Raw genomic sequence first — 20,657 nt, 5'->3', positions numbered from 1 at the left:
GGGCTCCCAGTGCATGGAGCCTGCTTCTCCCTCTGCCTGTGTCTCTGCTTCTCTCTCTCTCTCTCTCTCTCTCTGTGTGACTATCATTAAAAAAAAAAAAAAAAAAAAAGAAGCAGCAGGGATTTCAAACTGATGGCCTGTGGGGCCGCCGAATGGGTCCTTTATGCGTGTCTGGTTGACTGATATCAGAATCGTAAAACTTGGATGGGCAGGTATTGGGGGAAGGGAGTAGGTCTGTGTTTTCCCATTTACTGTATGTCTCGCCATGACGATTACCCTCTCCCTGACCTCTTTACTCATTTCTTTGACCTGCCTGGCTCTCAGTGGGTCCTGAGTTTGTAATCTAGTCACTCTAGAAAGCTCTTCCTCTAAGTGGTAGAAGGACAAAGTTACTCTTTCCCGAACTTCCCTAGGAGATGGGCAAAAGTCCAGGGGTGGATGGTATTGATCAAAAAGCACATTCAGTATTGTAATTGTAATTTATATTTGGAAAACAACAAATCCTGTCGTTCTCTTAACACAAGCTCATTTGGATTTTTTTTTAAAAAATGTAGAGGGACACTGTTTTAGCATATTTTGCAAGAATGAGGAGGGTGTGTGTTTTCAGAGTTGACTAAAGGTCAGATTCCAGGGTCTCGATATCTCCCACAAGAAAAAGCTGATTTTATTTTTAAAAGCCTCAAATGAATGCTCACTTTAGCCAGTGCATCTGTTCTTGATTCATTCACTTAGCTTTCAAGAGGAATCTTTATAGTATGAATCTCCCCTTCTTTGCAAAGCGAAAAACTCACATGCAGCAAGAAAAATCTACCCATTTGGGAAAATGGGATTTTTACAGAGTGCATTTTAAGTCCAGGGCCAATGAAGAAACTCATGAATATCTTCCGCTGGGGGTGTCACAGGGTCTTCAGAAGCTGATTTGGCAGCTACGACAGGGGCAGGAGGAACAGGCTCATGGTTAAGGGCACGGGCCCTGAGAACAGGAAAAACCCGGGTTTTGAGCCTCAGCTCAGATGCTGTGTGACCACGGGTTCCTCTCTAAGACAGAGGTGATGATACCTACTTCCAGCTACTATGAGGGTTAAATAAGATAATATGTAAAGTGGTTAACACAGAACCTGGTTGCTACCTGGCAGGTATCATAATCAAGCTCTTGATTAGCGCTGGAATCATTTGTTTTGTTTTTGACAGCTATGGGGAAAAGTCCCGGGCAGGATGCCGCAGTTATCTTAACCTATAGGCAATCAATAGAAGGGAACAGGGCCAGCCACTGGGAAATGCCGATCAAATCAAAATCTCAAAGCAAATGGTTCATCAAACACGATCCCCCCGAAGCGGGCATGTGTACCTTTCCCGCAGTTAGCTCACTCGCTCAAATCCTCGTCAAATGTCCGCCTCCCCGCGCCCACCGCCCACCGAGCTTGTCTCCCCAGGTCGGGAATCCAGGGCCTCCAGGCTCACTGCCTCACACCCTGTCATCCAGCCCCAGGATCAGCAGTGAACAAATGACCTTCCCTCTCTGGAAATCCAGAAACAGGTTGTCACCTCCCGGGGGATTTGCTCAAACAGGTTTGTGGAAACAAACAAAATGGTTGCTTGCATCCAAGTCCTCAGGATCCCAGCTCTCACCGCTGCTTTCAACAGAGCCAAAGGCCTGGGTTCGGCACCCTCTTTCTGCCTCCCAAAAGGAGTGGGCTTGTCTGCCAGCTACATCACATCTTTGCCAGCATGCAAATGATGCACTTTGGGGTTTCTCAGGGTGTTAACCCCATGCTCCCCGATCCCCGAGCAGAGGAGTAAACAGTTGGGACCAGCTGTGCAGGAGGGAGAAATGAAGAGCGTGGGTGAGAGTATTTATTCTCCGAAAGGGTTTCCAGCACGGGGTCATTTAGATAGCTGGCACAGAGAAAAGGCAATTTCCCCTAGCATGGTTTGCACATGGGCTTTTAGGGACAGCATGCTGCAGCGAGGTACATCAATCACGCTTTCCAAATGCAAAATATTTATGTATATTTTTGGTAATGGGGGCTGTTCATTTGTTCTGCTGATATTCACTAGCCCGGAATGAGGAGCTCTGTTATTCATCATTCTCATACTCATTTTAGCCAGTTTCACTCTCCCAACACCACAAATTACAAGCTGATACACGGTTGGGAGCAGATCCCTCTCCTACCCTCTCCTCTTCGGTTAATAATCACAGCTACCGTTGATGGAGCTGGACGCTCAAGAGCAGGGCTGGACGATCCATCTACCTTACCTTATTTGGTCTTAGAACGATCCTATGAGGTAAGTCTGTTATGGTCTCTGTTTTGCAGACGAGGACACAGAGGTCCACACAGGTACAGCGACTTGTCCAGGGTCATGCAGCTAGGAAGCAGCAGGGTGGGATCTGACTTTGGCTCCAAAGCTGATATGGGTAGCTACCGTGACATACTGGTTCCTCACTCCTCCTGGGCTAGAAATGTCATCCCGGGCCCATCCGAATCCCGAGCACCCTCTTCAGCAGTCTTTATGGGGGTTGAGGTGCTCTGGGTGCAGGGTTCAGAGCCGGCTTCCTTCTGGTTCCTGATGCCACCCACCACCCGCCCTTTCTAGGTGCCCCTCCAGGTCCTCCCCGGTGCTTCAACTTTTGACACCAGTCTGAAGTTTAAATCTCATGTCTTGCCTGACTGTGTGACCCGGATGAAGAGTCCCTTCACCTCTCTTGGCTGTATTTCATGCCTTCATGAAGAGAAGGTAATTATCTCTCTCTGCTGAGGTTGTGGGAAGATGGAACTAGGGGAGGCAAGGGTCCCCCATGGCTGTCCCCACCTACCCAGCCTGAGTCTCCTGGCTGGGGGAGCTCAAACTCCAGACACAGTTCCCTCTGCACTCCTGCTCACTCGCTCCAGCAGGTCCCGAATCAGCATTCAACACACATCACTCTGCCTGTACAACGCCATTATCTCCCGAGGACACAGGCTCCGTTGTCACGGCAACCAGAGTCCTTCCACCAACTCTATTTAATAATTTCTCAACAGTGGAGCTGGGCTGGCTTGGGGCAGGGGAAAGAGCACTGGGTTAGGGGTTAGAAGCTTTGTGTCCTAGAGACTATGGCCTTGGGGCTCCCTTCTGGGTCTCAGTTTATTCATCTGTAACACAGGGGTGTCTGAAATGAGTGGATTGTGTGACTTTCTCTGGCCTAGACAAACCTAAGAAACAGTTATCCAGGTCCAGAAGGCAGGAGGCAGGGGACTGGAGCTACTGGGGAGTGGATGGAGGTTTGGGTGACATCCTAAATCCGTAAGAAGAACCAGAAGCTGCCTTCAGTGACCAAACTCCTTTGCTGAATTGTTCACCAAACGTCACTTTTCAGATGTTTATGCAACCTCCGTGACCCTCGGGGTCCAGAGCTGGGGTTGGCTAGGAGACATAGTTTTGCCTTACTCTCCCCATTTTGCAGATGTGTAAACTAAGGCTTAGAAGGCAAAAGGGTTGTCCATGGTTGCCCGACAGGTGGAAAGTCCTGCAGTCCAGGAAGGCCAGGTTGTTATGAGAGCTGGTCTACCTGCCTGTCCTGCCTCACTCTCATCTCACAGCTGATAGTGACCTCTGGCTCTCACTGAAGAAGACTCGTAGATAATAAAAAGCAAGAGGTAAGTACTACGATGTGTCGAACTATGCTGAACCCCAGAGATGCCAGAAGACACAGTATTCCTGTTCATAGGGAATGTGTAGTTTTGACTGTGAGAGGCCAGAAACGCCTGGTTTGTCTCCACAACCCACCGTGTTTGGGCCACCCACCATGGTCCAGGTGTTTGCCCACATCTGCCCCTGAGGATAACCTGTCAGGCCCCCAGAGGCCTCTATGAAAATGTCCCAAGTGGCCACCAACATCTCTTGCTTCAAGGAGCCACCGTGGACTCCACTCTGGGGAAGGAACCAGTGTGGACAGGCTTTGTGGCTCTTGTCTTGGACCTACGTTTGGGGAGGGGGTGGTTGTGCCTCGGCCCAGGTCCATGGCACCACTTTTAGGCATGGCCACTGCCAGCCCAGCAGCACTATTAAACTCATCCCAGGTTGGCATTTTCATTTAATACCCGCGGCATAATTAACAGTGCTGCATCTGCTCTGTCATTAGTGGCATTCACTGCCATTTGGAGAAAGGGCTTTATCTTCCCCAGTCATTAGTCTCGGGAGGCTATTATGAGGGAAATGGAGGAGGAAGCGGGGCATGCAGCCGCCCTTCCCCTGCCTGGAGAGCCGGCTCCGGTCTTGGGGTGCAGCTCATCGTCCAGTCCAGTCCAAATCCCTTAGCTTTATGGACTGAGAAATCAAAGTCCAGAGAGGGGAAGGACCCTGCCCTTTATCCCCTGCAAGCTTGAAGCCTGCCTGGACCCCAAGACAAGCCTCAGGGTCCCGCAGATCTAGACCTGAGTGGCAATTCTGTGGCATGTCAGTGGGGCGATCCTGGGTAACCATAAGAACGCCCCGGGGGCTCAGTTTCCTTATGGAGGATCCTAGAACACTGCTTGTCAAATACTCAGCTCAGTGCCTGGATCACAGTCAGACCTCAAAGTCAAGGCTTGCAGCTATCCGATCATCTGCTACCAACCTGTTAAAAATGCATGCATTTAAATGTCATCTTCACATAATACTCTTCAGTAGGACAACTTCCCTGTTCCCAAGCCCACTTTCTTTCCTGTTTTTAAATCACAGGCAAGTCCTTGATCTCAAGCTCTGAAAACATCTGACATGGGAGCAAAGGGGCAAAGGGACTTAGGCAGCAGGGAAGCTGGACCTCATAATCAAGGGCACGGAAACCTTTGGCCTTGGTGGTTTTTATTTTGTAAAGTTTACTCTCTGCCTCGGTGAGTCAAGCCCCTGTCTCCTCCACGGTGACTCCACTCAGGTGCTTTCCAAAAGCAACGGGTAGCATGAAAAGGCACATGGAGAGGGGGCATCAGCAAGGTTTGGGTTCAAACTCTGTTGTGCAAGCCAGGGTGAGTGACTCCATCTCCCTCAGCCTCCAGGTCCTCCTCTGGCCCACGGGGACAGTAACAGCTATCCCCCTATGCCCTAGCATCCTTCTCACCGGCCTCAGGTGGTCCAGGACCCGTGCCCAGGGGGGCACTCCATACTCAGTGGCTGAGGGGAAGAGTTAAACTCTCAGGCGCCCCTGCCCCCCAACACCCCAGAAGGAAGCTCCCAGAACTTTGATTTTTCATAATCTTCAGCAAGGACAGAGGGGGAAGTGCAGTAATGGCCTGAATGAGTGATTGACTCCTTCCCCTTTCCTATCCTCTTGACTGGAAAGGACTCAGAACCACTCAGCCTGCACCTCCAGCAGGTCCCAAACAACCCAAGGAAACAACACCTATGGATGCTTCCTCACACCCTTTCTGGTTGCCGAGGCCCTGAGATCCTTCTAGACAACCTCACAGGGCCCCTGGTGTATCTGTTTTCACCCAAATCTACCTAGATAAGCAAGCTTGTGTTCACGCACTGAGAATAATCATCCCTTCCTTTCCTCCCAAATCTGGCTACCGCTGGGGGCTCCCCTGGCCAAATAAGCACATATCAGATTCCACAAACTCCGGGAATAATTGTGGAGATGTTAACCTCTGGCCCAAGCTCAGAACTAGAGGGAAGGCGAAAACGATGCCGGGGCTCTTCCCCACCCCCACCCCCCGAATGCTGTGCCTTCCGGTACTATGGCTCGTCGGGCTCCTTCTCAAGGGGCAACTTGCTAGATTCAGACTTGGGTTTAGTAGAGGTGAATCCCATCACCTGGGGATAACTGTGTTCAGGGATTGCTGAGTCTCTGCTTCCCCATCCAAAGGATGGAGATAATCATGGCAATAATAATAATAACAATAATATTTTCACTTGGCTCTCCCAGGGCTGTTGCAAACTTTGACTATAAAATTCTACATAAGTGTTAAGCGTGCGTGTACTCACATGTGTACAGAGACCTCATTTGAGTCAAGGTCATTCTGACTTGGGCTTTATGAGAAAACTAGTTTAAAAAAAATGTCTTTTTTTGTTTGACAGATGATTCTTCTCCAGGATATCAAGGACCGCATTTTCTTCTCCTGGAATATTTGATACAGGATCAAAAGACAGAACAGTTTCAAGAACATTTTTCTGCAACCTGCAAAGGACTCTTGTGATGACCAGAAGTTTTAGCAGCACCAAGTTCCAGCAAACTGCTATACTGATACCAAATGTTGTCACTCAACTCCCGTGGCTGCTGCCCTCTCTCTGGACAGAACCTCCTTACCAAACAATAAGGCCATGAAAACAACCTGCTGTCAATGTCTTTCGGGGCATCTTTGACCTTGAATGTCCCTCTGGCCAGGGCTCAGTTGTGTCAGGAGCTGGCATGCAACACCGATCTTGCAGACACCATGCACAGACAGGTGGGCAGAGCTGCAGGTCACCGTCCAAGACGGCCACTAACTCCTGCTTCCTGCAGCCTGGTCTGTATGCCAGGATTCCACTCGGCCCCGGAAGCTGGGGGCCCCATTGGCAGCCAGCCAGCCCCTGGCACCTTAATGTGGCCTGTTCCACCTAGCTGCACGCCCCCTGCTTTCAAAGAGCCCCAGCCAATCACTCTGCAAGACCTGGCCTCCTTGTAATTTCCAATTTGTGACAAATGTAAAAATAGAAGGCCATTCGATGCAGGCGGCTCGCATCAAATTGGATGCCACTTTCGTGTCATGTCAGATCACAGTAAACAGAGCTGATGACTTCGTCGGCCGCTCTCAATGACTTCTGGAGCAGTGAGAGGGTGGTGACAAATTGTGGGACACCTAAGAGTTGGGGAAAGGTGGCTGGGTGCACAATATTAAAACCAGCTTCAAGTGAGTTTGAAGTCTAGCTCACAAATATGCTGTGAGAGGCAGGGCACCCGAGCACAGATCCCAGTTCTACACCTTAGCAGCGGAGGGACCTTGGGCACAACTCATCTCTCCATGCCCTGGCTTCCCCCAAAGAACACCACCACCCTCCCAGAGCTGTGGCAAAGCTCAACTGTTGGGAAAACAAAGGGGGAGTGCTTTCTAACTGTGCAGCTCCATAAATGGGGCGTGTGGTCCTTGCCAAGTGAGCAGCACTGGGGCGGGGGGTGGGGGGAAGCGCTCTTCCGGGGCAGGGATGTCAGCACATGGCAGTTGAGCTGGGCCTCCAGGGGCCAGTTATGGGCCTAGCAATCCTGCAGCAAGCACCTTCACCTCTCTTCCTCTGTTTCCTTATCTGCACAGGGACAACCCTATGTACCCCACGGGGTTTTGTGAAAATTAAATGCAAAAATGTAAGTAAAGCACACAGCACATTCCCTGGCTGATCGTCAACTTGCAATAACTGTTAGCAATGATTGTTATTGACGATATTATCATTGGAACAGTATTTAGTGGGTTTTTTTTTTCTTTCTTTCTTTCTTTTTTTTTCTCCGTTTGTGACTGAATCCAAGTCTGTGCTGAAATATCACAGCTTGTGTTCACACCTACCATCTATGCCAGGCAGGCCTTATCCCTACTATTAGCTGGCTTCCCACTGACTCTCATGCCAACCTGCCCCTGGCTCTGAGGTCTGCAGGTGAGCTCTGAGCAAAGATGCTGGATGTTCACAAGGCTCACAGAGGCCACATTTCCTGGGAAGGCCTATGTTGGGGTCCACATCTGGCCTCCCAGCCATTTCCCCCTCTTAGATACCACACTCTTTCCCTCCACCTCCCAGCAACCTTCAGGGAGTGGAGCAAAAAGGTAACAGTGAGGAGCACCAGTGCTGGGCCCACTGAGGAGCCGGTGCAGAGGAATGCCACGGAGCAGTGGATGTCTGCCGATCTCCTCACTGAGAGGGGCCCTGCTGCTCTTTGCAATTGGAGTCAATTCAAGGTTGTTTTCATCACGGCAGGGGCTGTGCTCTGTCCACCATTCTCTGGGCACAGAGACGCTCCAGCGAGTCTGCATGGGGGACTGAAGGGGCTGCTCTGACAGGGGCAAAAACAGGCCTGCTGACACTCACATCTCCGTGTCCTTCCGGGGGAATAAGGTGATTAAAGGGCTCTAACTGGGTTTGGCACTGCAGCTGTAGCTGAAGGACAGGGATGCTGGGGTTGGTGTGGCTTTGGTGATCCAAGGGAAGGAAGGTGGGCACACCTGGGACCAGGTGACAGGGAGGGGCTCCAGCATCCCATCTGCTCCCAAGGACAAAGGGGACGGGGCTTGAGGATGGACTTTGCATGCAGGGGGCTAGAGGCGATGGGCAAAGCTTAATGGTTGGCACTTGGTCTGTGATGCATATCTGTGCTAAGAGAAGAAGGAAAAAGATATCTCCGAATTCCAAGTGGCTTGGGACATTTCTATCTCAGCTGCTGAGCTCACAGCCAAGCCTACAAACAGTATCTTTACATGATGGCGAGAAGCTACCTGACATTGGTGCTTTATTCAAGCTCTTAACTTATGCTGGGAAGGTAGAGAAACAGCCACTGCTCAGACAGCAGACCTAGAGGCCTCATTGCCAACCATTAAATCCTCACAATCACCCTTCTACTTCACTCTATGGAGGTGAAAACTGAGGCTCAGAGACCCAGGAGAGGGGCAGAGTGTTGGCCAGGAAATCAGAAGATCGGGGTTCAAATCCCTGCCCTGCCTCTTCCCAGCTGGATGACCTTGGGCAAGTCACTTCCCTTCTCGGTACTGCAGTTCCCTCACCTCTGAAGCGGGGATTAGAGGAGTAGCGGCTGCAGGAGGTTATTATCGGAATTATGCTGGCCACACTGGAAGCTTGCAGTATTCCATTCCTCCCTTCCTTCCAGTGGGGATGAGAACTTACCCAAGGTCACTGGGCCAGAAAATGGCAGCACTCCAGCTCAAAGCCAACTGAGCCAGGGCTGGTTCTAGTCTCAGAGTCCACCTTTTCGAGCCTCCCTGGCACAACGACATAGAAAGGTATTGCAAGTCGGTCCATGCCAGCACTGTCGTCACCTTCCATCGGTGCAGGCTTTATTCTCAGACACTTCCTAAGTGCCTGCTATGTGCTGGGCCACGCATAAACAGATGACATTTGGAGTTCCTGATTGCCGGGCATGTGAAATCCGGAGAGACAGAGCTATTGTGCTTCTTTCTGCCTTGATGGACTTGCTCTTTCCTCTCTTTACCCTCTGAGTTGTTTCCTTCTGGGCCTCTAGATGCCCCTCTCAGCTCCATCCTGAGCTGCTGGGGACCCACTTCTCACCAGACCTTCCAGCCTGGGAATAAAGGGCTGCACACAAGACGGATGGTCCTGGTTTCCTCTCCCACAGCAGCTGCCTCTCTCCTGTGTGGTTCTTAGGAATCGCCCCACTCTCCAGATTCTCTGCCAGATAAGCCCGGGTGTGTGCCCGTGCCTGGGACTCACTGTTTGTCCTCCAAGCCCTGGCCACCGAGCCAGCGCTTGGCTGGAGAGAGAGAGCTCTTTCTTTGTTTGCTGCTTGCCTGACAATTTATTTCTGAGACTCAAGAGAGGCTCAGCCATTTTGCCCTGGATGCTCTGAGGAAAGGTCTCTCCCACTCCTCCTGGGACTTGCACCTCTAAGGGCAAGGTCCCCTCTTCCTCCTCTGCCTGAGGGAGGGCCTGGGACTACTCAGACCCAGACCAGAGCAGAGGCGGGGTCAACCCTTCCCAGAGAGAATGCTCCAAAGGGAGAGAGTGAGAGAGAGACACAGAGGGTACAAGTTGCCTGTAGTTCCCACTGATCTCCTTTGTTCTGGAATTTGGGAGTCGGGGCAGCCTTCTCAGACTCCCTTGTGAATACGTTTCCCCAAAGTTCCCAAAGAGAAAGAAGAACCTAAGCAATACCCAGCACCCACCATCCCATCTAGCCAAACACCTCCTCTCTCTCCAGACACCCACTTAGTGTGTCACAGAAAAATGAAGGTCGACCCCAAAGTCCACTCACATAGCCCGACAGCCTGAGATTTTGGGGCTATCACCAAAGCTCAGGAGCCATTTTACTCAGTGCTTTCCCCTCCACCCCAGTTCTTCATGGGGATGAGGCTGGGGTTTCTAGGAGAGGGAGGGAGTGCTCCAGCCCCATTTTGGGAAGAAACAGGGCTTTATCATTTGGCTTTTTAAAATCCAATTTTCTCCTTGGGGTCCATGTCTATCTTGGGAAGAGATTAGCTAAGAGCCTCAGTAAGGGGTTGCCCAGCCTAAGTTCCTTGTCTGAGGACCCAGCCAAGCTAGAAGAGGGCATCTGTGGGTGCCACCCATAGGGATGGTGGGCACAAAGGGGACGGACATGGAGACCCCGCGGTCACTGCCCCGGGGCAGGTAACCAGGGCAGGCACTTTCCCTTTTCCCACCCCCCGGAGAGCACATGCGGGACACAAGAAGGTGAAAACAGTTTCCTCAGCAACAAGGGGACGGCGTCCCCAAACCCTCCGGGGGCCTCCCCTCACCCCACCTCCCTCGGTACGGGGCGCAGGGTGCGGCGGAGCTGGCGGGCGCTCAGCCCCGGCTGTGGCAAAGGCTCCTTGGCCAACATCTCGAGAGCCTGCGCTGCCCCGGGAGGCGAAGGGGAGACCCGTCCCCAAGTCGCTCGCGCCAGGGCCCTTGGAGAGCGAACGAGGCGCGCGGCTCGACCTCGGCGCATCGGACCCCGGGGCGGAGCAGCGGCCACGGCCCCCCGGGCGCTCCTCGTCGCATCCCGCACCGCCGGGGCCCCGCCACCCCGGGAAACGGACGCGGCGCTTCGACGGCTCCAGCGAGGAGGCTCCAGCGCCAGCGAGGGGGCCCACGCGTGCTCCGCGACGGGGAAGGGGCAGGGGACCCTCGCGGCCCTCGCGCGAGCCCCCGAGCCCCCAGCCCCGCGCGCCCCGGGGGACCGGCCCGGGCTCACGTCGGCGGTCGGGTCGGAGGGCGGCCCGGGCTCCCCCGTGCGGCCCCGAGGCCAGGCGAGGAGAGGCGCGGGGGACCGAACCCGGGGCCGCCCCCACCCGCGCGGCCGCACCTGCCCGGGGGTCCGGGGCTCCGCGGCCCGCGCCCCGACGCCGGCGCCGTTCCTACCTGCGGCCCGGGCTGCGCTGCCCGCAGCGGGCGCTGCGCGGGCAGCTCGGCCGCTCCGGTGCGCTCCGGGCGCGGGGCCGCTCGGGCTCGGGCTCGGGCTCGGGCCGCGCTGCGCTCCCGGCTCGTCGGCTCCTCGGCTGCTCGGCGCAGCGCGGCTCGGTCTTCCGAGGGCGGGCGGAGGGACGCGGGGAAGGGGCGGGCGGGCGGGGGAGCGAGGCGCGGGGGGCGGGAGCGCGCGGCCGGGGGCGGGGCGCTGCTCCGGGAGCCCGCCCCGCCGCGCCCCGCCCCGCCCCGCCGCGCCCCGCCCGGCCGCCCCCCGCCGCCCCGCCCCGCCCCGCCCCCCGCCGCCCCCCGGCCGCCCCCGCCCCGCCGCCCCCGCCGCCCCCGCCGCCCCCGCCGCCCCCCGCCGCCCCGCCCCGGCCGCGGGGTCTCCCATCCCGCCTTCCCGCCCTCCCCGCGCGCCCTCCGGCTCCCCCTCCGCCCGCCCACCCGCTGCTCCCCTGTCTCCCTCCTCCCGCCCCCTCCTCCCCCGTCTCTCGGGTGGCCTCTCCCGGCGTGGCCTGGGGTCGTCTGCCTGCCGGTCGCGGGCTCTGTTTCCCGTTCCTTTCAGCACGGATGCCCCTCTTGGCTTTCCTCTTTCCAGCCTGACTGTCCGCTTCTGCGGTTGGTCTGTCCTCTCAGCTTCTGTCTCCCTCTGGCCCCCTCTTCTCTCTGTAGGTTACAGGGCCCCGCGGGTGGGGGTGGGGGTGGGGGTGGGGTGGGGGGGGGGGGGGGGTGGGGGTGGGGGTGGGCTCCTGCCTCCCGCAGCCTGTTAGCAGGGGAGCACAACGTCTGACCCGAAGCTAAGTGGCCCTTGGTGCCTGTCTGGGGGTGTGCCTGTGGCACGGTGGGGCAGGTTGCTACCAGGGTTTGGTCCTGGAGACACAAGTGGGTGCACAGGTGGATAAACATGACTAAAAAGTGGAAAAACACCCGAGGGATGGCAGTGGAACCCCCAAGACATCCTCCTACTTGCAGTGTCTGAGGTTTGAGGGATCCTGTTCTGGAGAAGCCTCTCTCCTAGCTGATCCCAACCCAGTGCGGGAGGACTCTCTCCCTTCCCTTTGCTGACACCGCCTGCAAGACCTGGCACCGCCGCCCCCTTCCATTTTCACAAAGGCTCCTGGAATTGGGGTCACAACTGGCCTTCTCTCTGGGTTTCCCAAAGACTCATAGAATTCCCTCTTTCCAGCCCTGACCTACTCTTCACCTCCTCTCTTTTCCCCTAGGGCTGGCATTTCCTGATGGACTTGCCATCCTCTACCCACCTTGCACCCCACTTGGATCATCCATCCTGGGGTCCCATGACCACCCTGACTTCTCCTGGCTCTTTCCCTACACGCACCCACAAGCGTGGCATCCCAATACCTTCCTTGATATCTTCCATCTGTCCCTCCCCCCCACCTCACTGGTCACTAGCTCCCACAGGCTTATAACCTCCACTGACTGGGACTTCAAATAAATATTTATTGAGCTTCCACTTGCCAGGCACTGTCCTATGCTCTGGGGACACAGCGGTAGACAAGACAAATCTCACGGTGGTCTTGGTCCAGCATGGAAGATGGGCTTCTGTCCAATAGCCAAGTAAGCCCAGAGTGACAAGTTTTGCCGGGAGCACACATTTCAGGGGCATCTCAGGCCAGCTCGGGGTGGCCATTTGATCTGAGGGCCATAGGATGATTGGGAGCTGCCTGGATGGAGAGGTGGGACACAACTTTTAGCAAAGATACGAAGGTAGCAAAAATGGAAGCTATTTTTGCTTGTCTGACATTCATTTCAACTTCTTCAGGTGATAGCACCTCAGTTTTGATTTGGGGAACTTCCCCTCCTCCCCTCATTCCTATGGCCGGGTGGGGTTCTCTTCTTCCAGAGGTGGACACATGCCCTGGGTATAGCCAGAGCCACCATGACCTCGATAGGGAGGGGGCACGGAACATGTGGCATAGGCTGGCTCAGTGAGAAGTCTCCCTGGGACTTTTGCGAAAACTAATGTTGAACAGAAGCTTGATCTCCACCGCGGTCCCAAGCCTGGAGCTGCCAGCAGCCATTTTTCACACCTGGAGTAGACCCTACCTGAAAACACAGCCAACATAGAGCAGGGCAAAGCTGGGAGATGGAGAGTGGACCGAGTCCTGATGAATATTGTTTGGGTCTCTGAATCTAGCCATGCCTGTAGGCTGTTTAGTTATTTTAAAACCCATCAAGTTCCTTTTTGTCAATTGTGCAAGTTTGAGTTCAGTTTCTGTTGCTTAAAATCCAAACTGTCCCGATGAATCCAGAGCTGGATTGAGAAATATGAAGCATTACCTATATAAAGAAATAATCATAACCACTTCCATCTCCCCTTCTGCCTTTGGGTCTCCTGAATAACCTCATTCACAATTGTCTCTCTTTTTTCTAAATTCCTGATCAGAAGTTAATTCCCTGCTATTTTCATTGCAGTACATGTGTTTTGCCTACATACCAAAGCGAATTCTAGCTGTCAGGTCAGTTTCATAGGCCGCCATCTGATGCTTGAATTATCTTCACAACATTTCCTGCTCCCCATCCCCTCTCCCCCCATGACTGTCTAGCATCTGTCTGCACGTCTCCAATGATGGGAGCTCCTTATTCCACCAGGCAGATGGTTTTAAACAACAAACTCTTATCTCAGTGGAGTTCTGAGAACTGTCTCCTATGCCATGGGGTTTGGGTAAGGGCCACTATACTATAAAGATGAGGCAAGTGTATATAGGACCTTCATCCTTCTTAAAAATCCCCAGTTAAAGTCTTCCAGAGAATTCATAGGCACCCCTCAAGGGCTAGAGTGGTGGGTTCCATTAAGCAGCATTCCCAAATGTGGACTGGCCATTAGGTGGTAGTTAGGATGGTGTGGGTGGTAGTTAGGATGTTGTTGGTGGAGTGGAATAATCTGGAAGGGAAAAGCTCTTCTGTGTTCATCTCCCTATAACATTCTTGTGATTTTTGTCCAGGGATAAGTCTCAGGTTGGTACTAATTTTTCATTACCTTTCCAAAGTCCTGACCAATCCCACTTAAGAGAGAGAGAGAAACTCTAGGACTCCAGCCTTGGTAGACAACAATGTCTAGTTAGAAGTGAATGCATTGCTCATTTGTCCTTGCATTTCTTTTAATGGAGACCTATTTCTGGCAAGCAATACTGATCTTCTAGTTATAGCATGATGTACAGTTTCCTTTTGGGATACATTTATTTAATCTAAAAAAGAAAAATATTTAAGTAAATAAAAATAGACACAGTGCACAGATTTCACAAAACTCTTGTAAGTGGCTGGCTTGCAAATGACTAAAGTTTGAGTAGCCTAATTTAGAGAAACATTACACCCATGTGTTCATTCACTTAAAGGATGTTTATTAAGCACATCTGAGTACCAGGCATGGAAGAGGACCAAAGAGACAATACAGTTGATAGGAAACTCCTTAGAGAGGGAATGGCCTGAGCATGGAAATCTTAACCAGCACATTAAAGAATTGGACTTGACCTTGGGGGCACTGGGGAGCCATTGATTGTGCTGGAGCAGAAGAGTAAGGTAAGAAAGGTTGAGACTGGCCAGATGTGCAAGGTGGATTGAAGGGGAGAAGAGTGGAAGCCAGGAGACCAGCAGGGAGCTTTTGTACCATTGTAAGTGTGACATGAGGCGGGTCAGTACCTAGCAGAGTTCCCAATTCACCCAATAAATGGTTGAAACTGTTATTGTTAATATTAATGTTGTAGTCTTCCCTCTTCCTTGCCTTAAGGTAATTCATGAAATCATATTTTACAGGCCTTCAGACTGGAACTGGTCCTTAGATAGTACTTAGTTGAGTCCTTTTATTTTAGAAATGGGTAAATCAAGGCCCAGAGAGAGGTGACTTGCTCGAGAGCACCTTGGTGTGTGATGGTGAAACTGGGAAGATGTTGACTACGTGCTACATTTTGGAACACGTGCTACATGTAGGGAAACAGAGGCCCAGAGAGTCACTGGCCCAAAGCCACACAGCAAGACACGAGCAGAGCTGGACTCCCAGCTCAAGCCCGGGGCACCTCAAAGCCACTAAGCCATTAAACTGGTTTATCTTGCCCCTGGGGGTTTTCTGCTAACGCTGGCTGCCTCCCATGAAGGCCACAAGTGGTCCTGTGGGGAGAGGCCTGATCTGGGGGTGAGGATGCTGAGATCTGTCACCAACCCTCTGTGTCACCTTGGGCAAGTCCCTTTCCCTCTCTGTGCCCCCCGTTTACTCACCTGCAGTTAAAAAGATGGCACTCCCTTCTGCCATCCCGAGTCACCAGGCTGCTGGGGAAGAGGCTTAGGGGGAAGTCGTGCCAAGTCTGCTCCCCACTGTTTGGCCCAGGCTCCTGCCCTGGACCCCTGTCCACTGCTTCCAGCAGACTGTCTCCCTCTTTGAGGGAATTCCCGCTTTGAGTTTCTCCAAAATTATAGTAAAACTGAGACGCATCCCTTTCACCTGAGAAAATATCCCCTGTGGGGAAACAGAGCTTCATGTTTTGTTTGCTGAAGGGACGCTGTTATCCTAACCACACCCCCCTCCATGCAGGAAATTCCCCCATTAGCAAAAGAGCCACAGCTGTAATGTGTATAATCACTTGAAAACCCACAATAAACCTCACAGGGGATAATAGGACATAAGATCATTTTGTTATCCTGCCCACGAGTCACGCTGGGGCAGATCCCTGGCAGCCGCCTCGCTGCTGAATGTTCAAATATTTGTGTGTGTCATACCATGCTGGGATCAATATTTTAACACTTCAACAGAATGCCACTTCCAAAGAGTTAACCCCACAAAAGACAGGTGGATAGCAGTCTGTGATGGGTGGAGGCTGAGCCTGTCCCTGCAGGAACGGCCCAATAAACATTTCTCTGCAGCGTGCAGCATTTTGGATAATGTGCAGGCTTTACAGCTAGGCAGATCTTGGCCAAATGATCTCGCCTTCTTGGGCCTCAGTTTCCTCTTCCACAAAATGAGAATCATAACAGCATCCATCTGACAATGTTCCTGGGAGAAAGCCAGATAACGCACGGCCAATACCCAATATACTTTCATTATTCAGGGCCATTCACGAGGAAGCTCCTTGCTTTCCCTTCCCAGTCGACATGATCCTAGTTGGGGGTTGAAGGCAAGCTCAAATGCTACCACTGCCAGGAATCTTGCTGGAATTTTGCTCAGCTGCATGTGGATTCTTTCTCATATCCCCAGATAGATCTTGTTCCTGCTTCCCTGTAGGTACGTAACCACTCTCCTTTTGGTGGATCCAGGGACTGTTGTCCTGTCAAGCCCTGCACACAATAGGAGCTCACTATTCATCCTCACCCAGGGCAGAGAGCCTAGGACTCTCTGATTCCCTCCACACTCATTGCCTGCATCCAGCCATGAGGCTACTTTCAGTCTCCCTCCAAAAGTTCTCAAGTCTGAATTTTTGCATATACCGTTCCCCCTGCCAGGAATACTGTTCCCTTATGCTCCTCTCTTGGTGGACCCTTCCTTGGTCTGCAAGCTTTGGCTTGGATGCCAGCAGGACACATCGTGCCCTCCTGGCTTGGACCAGTTCCCTGGTATATTCAGGGAACTCTGCATACAGTCACCCCCTGTACAATCGTTTTGCTTTTGCTTTCCTCTAGTTCAGTTACCCAAGGTCAACTGCAGTTGGGAAGTAGATGATTCTCCCTCTGAAGAATCGCCCAAAGGTCAAGTAGTAGCCTAACACTGTATCACAAAGCCTATGTCATTCATCTGACTTCATCTCACCTCTGTAAGAAATCTGGGGGGAGGGATCCCTGGGTGGCGCAGCGCTTTGGCGCCTGCCTTAGGCTCAGGGCGCGATCCTAGAGACCCGGGATCGAATCCCACGTCGGGCTCCCGGTGCATGGAGCCTGCTTCTCCCTCTGCCTGTGTCTCTGCCTCTCTCTCTGTGACTATCGTAAATAAATAAAAATTTAAAAAAAAAAAGGAATCTGGGGGGAGCTTTGTCTATAGAGCATTCATATGTGATACAGATGCAGGTGTGATCTTTAAAATTAATTCAGAAAGGGGTAAAAACCACATCACCCCTTCCCGGTTGGGTGACCTTAGGCAAGTTGCTCAAATTCTCTGCTGTGTCTCTGCTCCTTGGGATGGTGGTCTGGGTTCAGTAAGGTGATGGCCATCAAGTGCCTAGTGCCCAGCCAAGGTAGCAGTTTGTGCAATGGCAGCTCTAGTAGAGGGCTTTCGACAGCTTTAAAAAATGATGGCATCGGGATCCCTGGGTGGCGCAGCGGTTTGGCGCTTGTCTTTGGCCCAGGGCGCGATCCTGGAGACCCAGGATCGAATCCCACATCAGGCTCCCGGTGCATGGAGCCTGCTTCTCCCTCTGCCTGTGTCTCTGCCTCTCTCTCTCTCTGTGTGACTATCATAAATAAATAAAAATTAAAAAAAAAAATGATGGCATCTTTGGGCAGCTTTTGAGATAAGTGTCTGCGAGAAATGGGCACTAAGTAAGAAAATGAAGAGGAAGTAGTTCCCCACCTGCCATGCCTTTGGGTGCCTCCTTGACCCCACTCTTGTCCACAACCGGGTGACAAAAGCCATCAGCAATCAGATGGTACCAACCTTACTTCCTCACCCATAGCAGCCCAACTCACTTTATCTGTTGGCTCAGCCAGCAGCCTATATAGTTTTCAAATTGAGGTATAACATACACACCTTAAAGTGTCAATAATATTCTAATAACTTTGTGTGGTGAAAGATGGTAACTACACATGTGGTGAGCAATTCATAATATATATAATCACTAGGTTGTACACCTGAAAATAGTATAATATAGAGAACTATACTACAATTAAAATTTTTAAACTTAAGTGCACAGAAAATACTTACCTTGTGTGGACAGCTCAGTGAAATTTTACATGTGCACACTTCCATGTGCAAGACATAGAGCATTTTGAGCTTTTCAGAGATTCTCACTCAATATATCACCCCCAAGAGGTAACGACTCTTCTGACTTCTAGCATCATAAACTAATTGTGATCTTGAATTTCACATGAATAGAATCATACTCTTATTTGTCTGGTTTCACTCCCTCAGTATCATGTTTGTAAGATTTACCCACACTGTTATGTGTAGGAATTAGTTTATCTTTTTCAGGGCTATATGGTATTCCATCACATGGCTATTGTATAATTTCTTTATATATTTTCCTGTTATGAACATTTATATTGTTTTCCACTTGGGGCAATAATAGGTAGTGCTGCTGGGAATATTTTTATATATGCCCTTCAGTGCACATGTGAATGCGTTTCTGGCTGGTGGTCTTCTTTCATACTTACAGATTTGCTGATAAAATGCCATGCATTTTTAAGCCAAGAGTCACTTGCAGACTTGTCTTTTCAATCTCCGAATGGGATTGATGGTCATGGATGTGTTTAACTTTGGTGGGTATGTCAGCAGCCTATTTAAGAGCTCTGTATCCTTGGTGGACCTGCCTCTTTTGACGGGGAAAAAGGAGCCCTTGAAATGGACTCCTATCTAAATTCCCCATATATTTGTTAAAAAAAAAAAAAAAAAACCAAAATTTTTTTTATTCCAGCCTTAGCTGCCAAAGATGGCAGGCAGATTTATCTCCTTGGCTTCCTTCAGCTTGGCTCCTGGCTGTCACATCAAAAAGAAAGGCTCAGATTGGTGCTACCATGCCTTTAACACCTCTCCAATACTTGCTAATCTTCCTTTTTAACAAAGAACCGGCTGCAGCCTCCCTTCTGCAATGTAGAATTTAGTAGCATTGTTCTTTGCTTATTATTGTTATTGTCATGATTTTAAGTTGGTTTCTATTTTGGCAAAGGATATTGGCTTTCCATTTGCAGTGGTGAAATGTTTCCTTTTAAATAAATTTACTGTTGTTTCAAGGAGAGTTGCTTTAAAGAAAGATCTGATTATTGCCCAAATCTGGCAAAATTCCTAAATTAAAGTGTGGATGATGAGAACGAAAATGAACGTGATATGTGAGTGGCTGAAACTTCAGAAACCTGGGGGCTGAGGGTGGAGCCAGAGGTTCACCAGGATTCCAGTTGTGGCACAGAACCATGACTTGCCCAAGGTCACACATTCGTTTTGATGTGAATGTTTCTTTTTGGTGTGAACACAGAAATTGGAAATGAATTGAAGAGGAAGTCACTTTCTGTGTTTGTGGGTCAGTGTTGTTTAATGCCATGTCCAGATACACCTGAAAACCCCACTGGCCCGCCAGTGGTAGACATCTGACAAGGACTTTCTGCCATAGTCTAGTGCTTCAGAAGCTCCTGTATGGCCATGAATTTCCTGACCCCTCAGCTGGAGAGTTATGGGACTGGGATAGGACAATGGTGTGAGCTCCCACTGGTCCCTGGATCTTCCTGGGGAGGTGCCCCTGTGGGCCAGGAACATGCGAGTGGTGGTTGAGGGTGGCAGTGGGCAGACTCAAGGACCCACATCTCTGATTTAGCCAGAACAGTTCCACTTGTATAATCTGGGCTTCTACTTACAATTTTGTTTGATACAATTTTTATGTTGCGAAAGATAAAAGTTAGAAGCCATTGGCTTTAGGGATCCCTGGATGGCTCAGTGGTTTGGGGCCTGCCTTTCGCCCGGGGCATGGCCCTGGAGTCTCAGGATCGAGTCCCACGTCGGGCTCCCTGCATGGAGCCTGCTTCTCCCTCTGCCTGTGTCTCTGCCTTTCTTTCTCTCTCTCTGAATGAATAAATAAATAAAATCTTAAAAAAAAAATAAGTCATTGGCTTTAGAATCTTAAAGGGCTGTCTGGCTCACTCAGTTTAGTTCTTGAGCAAGTTTTCATTCCAAATCCCTTTGGTTTCAGGAGATGAAATCTGAGCTCAAACTACCTGAAACACAAAATGAAACTTATTGGCTTGCACAGCGAAAACGTCAAGGATATATCCAGTTCACATAGCTCGATCTACTCCACGTCTCTGTCTTTCCATTTCTCTGCCTGGATCTGCTTTCTGTCTCTCCCTCCCTCCTTTCCCTTTCTTGGTCCTGCTTTCTTCAGAATTGACTTATTTCTTGGGCAGCCTTTCCCCCATGTGTTGACGATATGGCTACCAACAGCTCCAGACAAATATCTTTATTGTCTTGACAGGGAAAACCCTCTCATTCCCAGCGTTCCCTGAAAATTCCCAGCTTGGACATTTGTTGGACTAACTTGGATGCATTACTGAAGCAGTTGCCACGGTCAGAGGTATTTGATGCTCTCTTTGGCTAAGCCTGACTCATACACACTCCGTCTTCATGGAGTCTTGGTGGAACCAGCCCATCTGAACCATATACCAGGCACTGTGCTCAACTCTTTGTGTGTATGAGCTCTTCTAACCCACACAAGACTATGTGGGGGGTACTCTGCTTGTTGCCCATCACATGAAGAATATACCTAAAGAACAGAAGCTCCATGAACTACCCACTCACATCACCAGACAGGATTCAAGTCCATATACTCTTAATCAAGGATGAGATCTCTCCTATGTTCTCTTTGGACTGAGTTTGAAGAAGTAATTCCCTGCCCCCGCCCCCAAATTGAGAGGTTGTAAACAGACCAGGGAAAAGGATT

General features: G+C 51.2%; 1 protein-coding gene and 1 long non-coding RNA gene across 2 annotated transcripts in view; one reads left to right on the top strand and one right to left on the bottom strand.

Moving 5' to 3' along the window:
• Positions 1-11,189, bottom strand: part of SLC6A1 (solute carrier family 6 member 1) — a 43,194-nt gene extending 32,005 nt beyond the window's left edge. The window contains exon 1 of the mRNA XM_041762126.1: positions 11,032-11,189. The gene's annotated coding sequence lies outside the window, so the exon portion shown is untranslated. The remainder of the gene's footprint in view (positions 1-11,031) is intronic.
• On the top strand, positions 108-5,850 carry LOC121494960. The gene is made up of 3 exons (XR_005988940.1): positions 108-2,286; positions 2,596-2,736; positions 3,443-5,850. It is a non-coding gene; the product is annotated as an uncharacterized LOC121494960 (long non-coding RNA).
• Positions 11,190-20,657: the final 9,468 nt, after the last annotated feature.

The sequence above is a fragment of the Vulpes lagopus genome, chromosome 7, assembly GCF_018345385.1.
Source record: "Vulpes lagopus strain Blue_001 chromosome 7, ASM1834538v1, whole genome shotgun sequence".
In the NCBI taxonomy this organism is placed as follows: Eukaryota; Metazoa; Chordata; class Mammalia; order Carnivora; family Canidae; genus Vulpes; species Vulpes lagopus.
The sequence above is the reverse complement of the archived record's forward strand: the minus strand, read 5'-3'. Positions and strand labels throughout refer to the sequence as shown.